This window comes from Miniopterus natalensis, chromosome X (genome assembly GCF_054644295.1).
Source record: "Miniopterus natalensis isolate mMinNat1 chromosome X, mMinNat1.hap1, whole genome shotgun sequence".
Taxonomy (NCBI): Eukaryota; Metazoa; Chordata; class Mammalia; order Chiroptera; family Miniopteridae; genus Miniopterus; species Miniopterus natalensis.
Window position 1 is genome coordinate 5,727,818 of NC_142103.1, and position 11,480 is coordinate 5,739,297.

The window sequence follows — 11,480 nt, forward strand, 5'->3', positions numbered from 1 at the left end:
TCCTACAGTGTTCAGGTGAAGCAAAGAGTCCACATTCTCATTGGTGATGTGTCCAGAGCCCTCAATGGCTCCCTCTCAGGCATTGTCACAGAATTTCTCTTTCTCACTGCTCCACCAGACAACCAGAGCTTGCCTTTGTCCCCTGCATTGTCATCATCTATTAACTTACCAGCATCCCACTGGACAAGGGGCCCCTTAAGAACAGACAGAGACCACATCTTATTCCTCTCTGTATCCTCAAGACATCATATTACCTGGCACATGGCAGATGCTTAATATATATATTTGTGGAATGAAGGAATGAGTGAATGAACCAATCAATCAGTCAAAAAATCAATGAGTCTGTCAAAGAATTAATTTATTTTAAAAGCATAATGAAACTTCATCTATCCAGAACCTATGACAGAAGTGGTTGGCTGTTCTTTGCAGGAATTTGTAAGCTCTTCCAGGCTTTCTGGGGTCTTTTTGTTAAATTCTTGGTTCTCTGATGGTTTTGGCAAGGAGAATTATCAAGCAGTAGGGTTATGAGTAAGTAATCTATTATTCCATTAACTGAACAACTGTAATATATTAAATTAAAATTTTACTTAATGTAGCCAATTCTAAATGTGAATTATTCAAACACTGGGTCATCTACAGAAAATTTGAAACTCTAAGATGGCTTTCTGCCATCTCCCTTAACCTTCCACCCACCTCCACCTCAACACACACACACACACACACACACACACACACACACACCCCTTACCTGTGTTCCCTTCATTGGTATGACATCAAGCAACACAAACCCATTTTATTACTAACCTAAGAAAAAAATAAGTGGATACCAAATCTGTTGCCCAAAACTTATATAATCCAATCAAACATTTGACTCTGGACTGTTTTGCTTATATATGAGGTTATAAAAACAAAATAAGTGTGTCAGGCACTTTGGGAATTATTTTAAATTTCTGAAAAAGTAAGGTACTGCTCTGTGAATTACTATTTAAGTCCACTAAACAGAGCCTTGGCAGCTCTAATGAAGCAATGTTTCTCTAAGAATGCCAGTTTACTAAAAGGAATAAGTTTCCCAAGTTGACCACAATTAACATGCAATTACTTCTACAGGTAAGGAACATTTCATACTATACTAGGTCCACTGTTTAATTGGCCAAATGCTATCATGAATTTATTGAAAAGAAATAAATTTACCATTATTGTTAACTGTCAGTCTCAATAATTTAAATTAATAACTTGGGCCTGATTGCATATACAAATGTAACAGTGAAAGCAAAGTAATAGTGCAACAGATGCAGTTCAGTATTCAAGAAAAAACATTTATTAAAAAAGGATGAGATAGCTTGAAGTCATTAATTAATCAGGGTAGGTAACAGTATGGACTCCTTCTAGATTCTAAATTAATGGTTTGAACACATCCTTCAAGCAATCAGGACATTATTTACATGTAGGAATCTTAAAATGAACCATCTCTCTCAAGGAGAATCCTACTTATCTGTCAAATCCCAGTTCAGATGCAGACTTTATGAAGCCTTCCTAAATATCCCAATAGGACCACCTAGGAAGTGAGAAAAGAATGGACAAATGCCCAACTATAAGAAAGAGTTTGGCTTGTTCTAGAAACTAAAAGGAGGTCTCTATTGCTGAAAATTAGGGAGCAAGGATGATAGTGGGAGCAAATGGGACTGGCATAGTAATGGAAGCATTCTTTTTTTTTTTTTTAATATGTTTTTATTGATTTTTAGAGAAAGAAGAAGGGAGCTGGATAGAGAGATAGAAACATCAATGAGAAAGAAACATCATTGATAGGCTGCCTCCTGCACATCCCTTACTGGGGATCGAGCCCACAACCAGGGCATGTGCCCTGACTGGAGAATCGTGAATCGAACCATGACCGCTTGGTTCCTGGGTTGAAGTTCAACCAGTGAGCCACATCTTGCCGGGCTGGAAGCATTTTTTATTCTAAGAATATTAGAAAGTAATTGGGAAAAAATACACTGGAGGAATAGATGGGGTGGAATTATGTGGGCAATATAATCTTATTTGCTTTCTCAAAAGATCATTCCTACTGCAGTTTAGAGTACATATAAGAGGGAAATAAATGTAGAAACAAGACAAGTTAGGTAGTTTATTAAGGTGCCCAGGTGAGAGATGATGGTAGCTTAGACTAGTGTGGCAGTGGAGGTGGTAAAAAGTAAACACGTTTATTACATTTTGGAGGTAAAAATGTTTGGGAACTTGTTGATGAACAAGATGCAAGGGTTGAAATTTGAAAAAGAAGTATGGCCCTAGCCAGTTTTGCTCGGTGGTTAGGGCATTGGCCTCAGGACTGAAGGGTCCCAGATTCGATTTTGACCAAGGGCAGGTACCTCGGCTGCAGGCTCGATCCCTCGCCCTGGTCGGAGGCATGCGGGAGGCAAACAATTGATGTGTCTCTCTCACATTGATTTTTTTTTTCTCTCTCTCTCTCTAATAAGCAATGGAAAAAATATCCTTGGGTGAAGATTAACAATAAAAAAAAAAAGAAGAAGTATGACACAAAGATGGGGAACCCTGGAGACTCCAAATAGCAGTTTGAGCTACCTTTGAATTAAGAGATGTTTGTGGACTAAGGGGCTATCAAATCTCATCTCTGCGTTGAAGGGTGTAGGATGAATTTCAGTCCAACTAGCTTATCTCACCCTTCTTAGTCAATCCCAACTAGTGAATTCCTTAAGAATTATTGACAGAATGTCTACTGTGTGGTAGGCACTGCCCATGATCAATGTGGGGACAAAATATAACCTTGAAAAAGTAAACCAGGTCTTTTCTAAGGGCCATTGACTTAGTATTTCTATTGGCAGTATAAAACTTGAAATAACAAAGCAGTTAGAAGTGATATTCTGGATCAAGTAACACAGTTCTTGATGAGAGAAAAAAAATTAATCATATGTAAATTAGACAAATCTTTTAGTAGATGCAAAACTAAGTTGGATGTGAAGTTGAACATCAGGAATTAGGAAAAATGTTTAAATAACATGGCATGTTATGTAAAATAGACAAGGTATGTTATATTTAAAGTACTAAACTGAGAGTCAGTACAGTCCCAATTCTGTCACAAATTTACTTTTTAACCTTAGGCAAAAAGTCCCTGTGTTTTCAGGGCCATAGTTTCCTCATTTACAAAATGAGGGTGTTATGTTAAATGATCTCTAAGATTTGTTTGAGTTCAATACTCTGTGAGTCTAGATCAGAAAAAGTCAAACTGGGAATCTCAAGGATAGGAATGGAATTAGGTTACTATAACAAGCTTCTTTTAAGACATTAAGGAGAAGAAATACACTCAACATAAAATGATTTCTTAAAATCATATATTGTCAAGGCACAAGAGAGTTAGAAACAAGACATTTAAAAGTTGTTGAGTCGTCCTGGCCACTGTGACTCAGTTGATTGGAACATCATCCCATACACCAAAAGGTTGTGGCTTCAATTCCCAGTCAGGGCACATACCTGGGTTGGAAGGTTCAATTCCCCCAAAAAATTCAATGAAAAGCATATCCTCAGGTGAGGATTTAAAAAGAAAACAAACAAAAAAAAACAGCTTTAGAGTCAACAATCCAGAAAAAAAATTATAGTAGAAGAGAATAAGAATTTTTCATTGTTTCTACTGCATAATCAGGAAAGAGTGATCTGTTCTAGGCAGAATTTTAGTTGTTTAGATAGAAATGTGCCAAGAGTGAAGAATTTGGAGTCTTTAGGATCACAGAGCTTGACAGAAACATCCTAGAAAACCAATTTTCCTTTTCCTTTGCTGTGATTCCCTGCTCAAGAAGCTTCTGAATGGTGGATTACATTACCAAGTGGGGTGCCTATCACACAACTAGTCCCATTTCTGAGACTAGAGGCCACTCTACTAGTAAACTCATTAACCGACTTTCTAATTTACATTTAGTCACGTGAGTTTTTCTTTTAAGAGTGTATTCATTCACTAGAACTAGAATGCCCCTTGGTGAAAAGGATAAAATGTGTCTGTGCCCACAAAGTTGAAAACCAGCCCCTGGAGCAGAAGTGCTCTCAAAAGCATAGGAACCATAAAGTCACAGAAGGAAGTAAATGTGACAGAGTTGTGTTATATTTGGGTTGAAATTCAGGGTGTTATGGTGGCAATTGTTATTGTGCCTAGATACTGACACACTTTGGCTTCTCCAGTTTTTCAGGTGCTCATGAACACCATTCATCCTGCTCTCCCTCCAGTTTACACATTCCTATGGCACTGAGTTTCCATAACCTTTCAAATTGTGAGAAAAACACACTCTATAATAGTAAAAATCAACAGACAGTTTTATCCTCAAAATGGAAAAAGCACTTGGCAGACGTCATTAATTCATCCTCACAACATTCCTATGAAGTAAGTGTCATCCTCATTTTCTAGGTGATAAACCAGAACTTGTCCTACAGGAATAGGAAAGTCTTAGTGCATGCAATTGATCTCAAAATATCTTTCTTTCTTACATAAATTTCATACTTCTTATTAGAAAGTAGCTAAATTCGCCAAAGTCTTTTCATGTTTACAAGCAGTCTACATGTTATAAGTTGATTTTCCCCATTTGTCAAATACACAGACTGATTATTAAACAATGCAAATAGGAGGAGCACTTTGATGTCTAGCCTCTGTAATTTAAAATTCTAAAATATTTGGAGATCAACATTGGGAAGTATACTGCACTATGAGTAAACTGATTGTGATGATATTATTAGAAAAATAATTCTAGAATATAGCTTCAGCATGTCTTTATGTGTGCAGCTTCAAAATTGTGTCTTAACACAATGTTTTATTATCAGCATTTGAGGGATTTAGTTCAGTTACAGCAAAAAGTGACAAAATGAAAACCAATTAAATAACGTGGGAGAGGGATTGTCTTAACTGTGCGGTAAACATGTGGTTTCTAATTCTTTCGGTCATTCTATTGCCTCTAAAATGATGAGAATCCCTTGTTCCCTAGGTCCAAACACAATCTTTATTCCATTTTTAGAGTCAGCTGGAGCCTGGATTTTTACAGAAAGAAGAAAATAAAGATGAAATACAAAATTCTTCAGATTTGTTTTTTCTTTCCTTTTTAAAATTTGAATGCAAAAAAGTACACACAGGAAAATATACTATCTGATAATTTGATGTCTGAGCTCTGGGACCAAAAGTTTTAAATTAGGTAAACTGGCCTGAAAGTACATGAACTAATGAAAGGTGGCCAATCCCAGAAAAAGCCAAACCAGAAGTTGAGCCCTTGGGAGTAATTAAACTGGGAAAAGACCAAAAATACTTCTCCTGTAAAGAAATGGAAACACAAAAGTATAATCTCTCTCCAAACAGACTGATGAACTATCTTGAATAGTGAATGCCCTATATGATGATTCCATTTTCCAATTGTTGCACTTCCTTCAATTTGTTTTAAAGTAAAAGTTCAAAGTCTACATTCTGTTGCTGTCAGACATACTTTTCACACCTTGAAGAAAAGGAATTCAAAATTGGTTTTGAAGTGTCTTGCAGACTGAGACCTTTTTTTAACCACTTTAGTCTGCTCCTTTTAACAATTAGCTACTTATTTAGGAGTATGTGGGGAAAGGAGAACAGTACCCCCCACAGAAAATAAAATTGGGCTTACACTTTTGAGGCTTTTAAGCTACATTGGACTCTACTTCAATAAGCATGTCAAAAGACCTATTGAAATAATAGATTTTTCGATGCCCTGGATTTTTCAAATCCACAAAAAAATAGAATTGATCCATCTTTAGGAACTGTTCTAAACACCTAAAAAAGAAGGCTAAAGCTATTTTAGCAATTAAATAAACTCTGGATTAGAAATATGTAATATAGAAATAGATGTAAAGTTATGAAAGCATATACTTTTTTTAAAACTAATTCTTTTTTTTAAATATATCTTTCTTGATTTCAGAGAGAGGAAAGGAGAGGGAGAGAGAGACAGAAACGTCAATGATGAGAGAGTCATTGATCGAGCCCGCAACCAGGCATGTGCCCTGACTGGTAATCGAACCCCGATTGCCTGGATCCTAGATCGGTGCTCAACCGCTGAGCCACGCCCAGCCGGGCTAAAACTAATTCTTAATCAACCCATGACTATTGTATTTGCAGAACTTCTTAATGATTTCATACAAATAATCAATTTCATCAAAATGTGTTTATATAATAAAATAAATGGAACAAGGCAGAATAGTTTCAGATTTAGGCATTAGCTTTAGAAATCAGTAGATTGTGGCCATGTATAGAACCCTGGAAGTTGTCAAGGAAACAGAATGGCTTTGTGTGTCTGGTATGCTTCTCTTCTGCCTCTGCCTTCACACTTCTTCATTTATACTAACTGAAGTAATAATGTCTATGCCTTATGAAGGTTCCAAATCATGTGACACACTTGTTCAGAAATATACTAAAGAAAGAATTGATTCTTAAATACCAAGACCTACCAAGGCAAAGCCTAATTGAAAATACACACTTTATTCTGAAATATTTTTCAGATATTTCATTTTCCTTAACCCAAGAATCTCATGAATTTAATTCTTAAAAGAGACACTATCAAGTTAATGATTGTAAAACTTTCAAATATTAGCCTTTAATTTTCTTAATACCTGCTCTTACAGAAAAGATAAAGTATAATCTTTCCCTTTAGTCATCACAAAGTTACCTACTCAGTTAAAAACTCACTGATGGTACTTCAACTCATGAATGGATAAAGAAACTGTGGTAGTATATCCATATCCATAAAAAGGAATACTATTTAGCAATATAAAAGAAAACAATATAGATGACACTCACTCAAAATATTATGTTAAGTGAAATAAGCTGAACTCAAATGGCCACACATTTTAAGATTACATCTATATATAATTTTAGAAAGAGCAAAACTATAGGGCAGAAAACACATCAGTGGTTGCCACAGGTCAGGTGGAGAGGGTGTAGTTAACTAAATAAGGATATGGGGGGGAATTCTGAGGGGTGATGGAAGTACTTTGTATCTTGATTTGGCTGGGAATTAGGCATTTGTAAAAACTCATATAACTATACAAAAAAGAGGGTGAATTTTACTGTATGTGTTTGTGTGTATATATATATATGACCTAAAACTTCCTTTTACTGCCTTCTAGAAAAAACCACACTGATGGTAATTTAGGCTTAATGTATAAGTTCTCAGTATAGCCTTACAACAAATCACACATAGTATTATTATATAAAACCAACCCACAGATTGGAGTTATTCTCTTACAAGGGGCTCTGAAGCAAAATTTCATTATAATAATCTTTATAATAATACTTTTCACCAAAATTGTTTCAAAGTCCCAGTGGAAATGTTATAACACTAAAACTTTCATTTATATGTTCCAAGTAGTAAAATTTACCCAAGTTTATCTCCAAATGAACTACAAAGAAGTATGTCTTTTATAATATGGTATCTATCCAAATCTAGATTAAAATTTTCTATTTATTGTATACTAAACATCTATTAGGTGACATTTAAAAACTTTTTACCATTTGATCATATTATACTTCTGATGAACCAAAATTTTATTCTACTTTTTATTAGTATTCTGATTATATTACAAACTTTAAAAAATATGCTAATCCAGAGAGTTAATATAAAGGGAACAAACACTTATGGTACACCTACTATGTGATAGGCACTGTACTGCGTCTTTGTTATCTCATTTAACTTTTTAAAATGGCCTTGTTAAGTAAATGTGACTATCTTTATTTTATAGATAAGGAAAGAAAGGTTGAGAGAGACTAAGTGACTTGTCCCCAAATCACCCATCCAGTTTATGGGACAATCTGGATTTCTACCCAAGTCTGGTGGCTCAAAAGATGAAGTGTTGCTACTTTAAAGTGACTGAGCAATGATTAAGCTTTTGAAGGGTCCACTGGGTGGTGAAATAGGCCTGAGACTATTAAAAGTTTATACTATAAAGTTGGAACACCAGTATTTGATTCAAAATATAGCCAAAGCAGCCCTGGCTGGTGTGGCTCAGTTAGTAGGAGCATCTTTCCGTACACCAATAGGTCTCAGGTTCAATTACCCTGTAAGGGCACATACCCAGGTTGCTGGTTTTATCCGTGGTCAGGGCATGTACAGGAAGCAAGGGATAGAAGTTTCTTTCTCGCACTGATGTTTCTCTCTCTCTCTCTCTTCTCTCTCTCTCCCCCCCTTCCTCTCTCTCTAAAATATCAATGAAAATATCCTTGGGTGAAGATTAAATTTAAATATATATATATATATATATATATATATATATATATATATATATATATATATAGCCAATGCAATTTTCATTTATTCAAGACATCTTATTTAAGGATTTTCTCTTGAACCATTTTTCCCCCTCCATCTTTAATTGATTCCCTACATTTCACATGGTCTTAGAAAATGTCTTTAATCTTCCAAGCCTGCAGACACAGTCAGGTATTTGAGTGTTATTTAATGATGTGTTTGTAAAGGAAAAAGCCAGGACACTGATTTAAAGACACCCTTATAGTGCTCAGTGTTATACTTAGTGTCACACTTCAGGTAGAGAAGTAACAAAGGTAAGTGGGGAGAAGACAGCATTCTCACAAAGTCCCAAGCATGCATGTTCTTAAAGAAAGTGGTCACATACAAAATACACATTACAGAATGAAAAACAACACTATCTCGAATTGTTTCCTTTCATTTCCTTACATGATTAAATGATTAAAGAGAACATAACTGCCTTTTTCCTGTACTAAGAACTCTTTACTTGTGGAGCCCGGCCAGGCGTGGCTCAGCGGTTGAGTGTCGGTTTAGGATCTAGGAGATTACAGTTCGATTCCTCGGCACATGCCCGGGCTGCGGACTCAATCCCCAGTTGGGGGCTTGCAGGAGGCAGCTGATCAATGACGACTCATCACTCACGTTTCTATCTCTTTCTCTTCCTCTCTCTGAAATCAATAAAGATATATTAAAACAAAAACAAAACTCTTTACTTGTGGAGAGAAGTGTGGCTCAGGTAACGTTTTAAATTATCCAGTAATCTTGAATGATAAAATTATTACATGGTGAAGGGTTTTTATTTCATCTCCATATTCCTAGAATCTTAAGGTATTTTATTTCAGGATATTACTAAAATCCCTAGCATTGTAAAATCAAGTCAAATTGCCAAACTTTTAACTAAAAGAGTGGCTACCTTTGCAAACTAAATTATATATATTTTCTGACAAATGCCTGTTTGAAATGTGTCAGAAGAACATACCACAAGAGCCTATTAACACAAAGCCGAGCTCATGCTGGCTCTTAATATTCTTTTGGAATTCAAAACCCGAAGTTGCTAAACAAAATGTTTACATAAGACTGATCAGAACTAATTACTCTTCTCTAAATGAAATGCTAAGGAAAAAGGGAATGAAAAATTCCAAATGAATTTTTTGGAAATAAAACAGAAGCATCGTGTGTGTTTATGTATATTCTGATTTTTTACACATGGATCTGTAGGAGCAGTATTTCAGCTTCATAATGATGTTCAGCAAATAGGCTTATTTCAAAGCAACTGAATTTTCAGCTATGCAACCCTTTGGCCTACTGGGTCTACCTGGCAGTTTGCAAATTATTTCTTTAACAGCTAAAACTCACAAAGAAAACAGCCAAGTTCACACTATGTTTGGAAACTTCCTGACTTTTAAGTGTTTTGAATGCTCATTTAACACTGTTTTGAACCCATTTTTATTTAGTTTGCCCTCACAGGTGTTTTGTTTTTTCAATTTGAAAAGAAAAATTTAAAAGCCAGTTAGCTGTGAAGTCCCTCCTACAGGCAGTTTTAATTACCTGACAAATGTTTCCCATACTTATCATATCCTTCTCCAGCTTAGAGAGCAAGCTCCCTTTGAGAGAGGAATGACTAAGTATATTTGTGTGAGGATGTGTGTTTGTGTGTGTAAGTCAAGGGAAAACTACTTTCTTGGTGTAGACAACCAACCTAATGTACACAACAAGAAATCCATTTCCGTTGGTCAGATACTAAATTACTATTATTGGTGTTTTCAGCACTTTGTATTTTAAAGTACCTAACTCAAATGTTAATTTCCTTCAGGATATTTTTGTATGCTAAAACTCTGGCAACCAGATGTCATATTACATTCTTTTAAAATCTCATTAGGTGGCCTTGTTCTCATCTCCATTGCACAGTATTCCTTGGATATTAGGAGAGGGCCAGATGCTCAGAAAACATCCAAGGGATGAGGTAATGAGACTTGTTTCTTAGAAAACAGTGCTGGACAGTTAGCTTACTAAATAATGTGGTTTAAAAAACTGTACATTGATCACACAAACCACTTTCAGAAGAAAAATAAATATATACAGAGACACAATAAACTAGAAAAGATATGAAAATGCTAAGATTGGGAATATAAAACGCTTTTCTCCCTTTCAATTTTACTTTTCTAATTTTCTTTAATGAGTGTGCATTTTCTTTAATGGAAAATAAAATTCTAAAAATGTTGGCTTTTTACATCATAGAGAAAACAGTTATGTATTTATGGCCGGGTCACTTTTTTGACACACAATTGCTATAAGAACCTCCATGGACACCTTTTGGGTTTGCTGATAGGTAGTAGTGATTTATGGTTTCAAATCTCTTCAAAGATTCAGAATCTATTTATTCCATAACTATAATCCCTTGCCCACAGCAACTGAAGCCTATAAATTCATTCTATCACTAGAAATAAAAATAATTATTTCCATCATCAACAACACATTTTCACAGGGGGCCTCCAGGGTAGAGATTAGCAGTCTCTCCCTCTTTTTCATTTCTATGGACCTTATTGTTTATAAGGCTTATTTGGTACTTAGCATTATTACTGACATAAATATATTCATGTATATATTTCATCTACCAATTACATAATAAACTCCTTGACATTTCTTGTCCAAAGAGTCACAATATGGTGCCTTGAAATGAGACTCACTCAGCCATGGCTGGTGTGGCTCAGTTGGCTGGAGTGTCATCTCATACACCAAAAGGCAGTGGGTTTGATTCCCAGGGTATATACCCAGGTTTCAGGGTTTAATCCCCAGGAGGCAGCAGATCAATGTTTCTCTCTCACATCAATGTTTCTCTGTGTCTTTCTCCCTCTCCCTAAAATAATTTTTTTTTAAATGAGATTTACGCAGTGTTTGTGATGTATCAGCCTCATGCACATGCCTAGACCAATGGACAGGTGACAGCAGTGTGGGTGGTGGAATGAGCATGAAGGATTAGGACTGGTCATGTGTCACCCCTTTGTAGGTGAGATAGGGGCCTCTTTTCATGAACATATGGGGGAAAGAACATGGAAACAAAACAGGGGATCCACCAACGAGGAGAAAGGAGCTGAGCTTTTCGAGAATGGCTATACCTTCAGCAACAGCTGATGATTATGGTGTTGAAGACTTCAACAGTGAGAGAATTAATTGATCAAACATTGAGATCTAGAGCATGAAGAGAAAATGGAC